Source organism: Bison bison, unplaced genomic scaffold (assembly GCF_000754665.1).
Source record: "Bison bison bison isolate TAMUID 2011002044 unplaced genomic scaffold, Bison_UMD1.0 scf7180017863930, whole genome shotgun sequence".
NCBI classification, from domain to species: Eukaryota; Metazoa; Chordata; class Mammalia; order Artiodactyla; family Bovidae; genus Bison; species Bison bison.
This window is the reverse complement of record NW_011494502.1, coordinates 12,223-12,725: the sequence shown is the minus strand read 5'-3', so window position 1 is coordinate 12,725 and position 503 is coordinate 12,223. Positions and strand designations below refer to the sequence as shown.

General features: G+C 34.6%; 1 protein-coding gene across 1 annotated transcript in view; it reads left to right on the top strand.

Moving 5' to 3' along the window:
* Positions 1 to 503, top strand: part of LOC104984165 (dedicator of cytokinesis protein 11-like) — a 16,532-nt gene that overhangs the window by 8,592 nt on the left and 7,437 nt on the right. The gene's annotated exons all lie outside the window — the stretch shown is intronic.

Below are 503 nucleotides of genomic sequence, written 5' to 3'. Positions count from 1 at the left end.
AAATAGTTGGTCTTTGTTAATGAGGTTTTTCCTTCTTCTGCTCTCGCTTTTTGATTTTTAAAAGCAAATTTTCATAACTAGTATACAGTCTGTGTCACATCTTCTCTTCTGTAATTTAAGTCATGCTATATGGTATCTGTAAAGTCATACTCATTTTATTCTGAAAAATATCTGCTTCTGACTCTTCCTCAGTGTAAGTATTGTAGTTACCTTGTTAAGTCCAGTAAGTATTTCACTTTATATGTATTTCAGGGTTGAACTCTTACAGTCCAGGCCTTTTAGGTGTTCTCTTGGCTTTCTTTTTTTTAAGCCTTCTTATTGACTCATAAGGGCTTCCCAGCTGAATCTTTCTCAGTCTAAGTATTGTAGTTACCTTGTCAAGTCCAGTAAATATTTCACTTTATATATATTTCAGGGTTGAACTCTTACAGTCCAGGCCTTTTAGGTGTTCTCTTGGCTTTCTTTTTTTTAAGCCTTCTTATTGACTCATAAGGGCTTCCCAG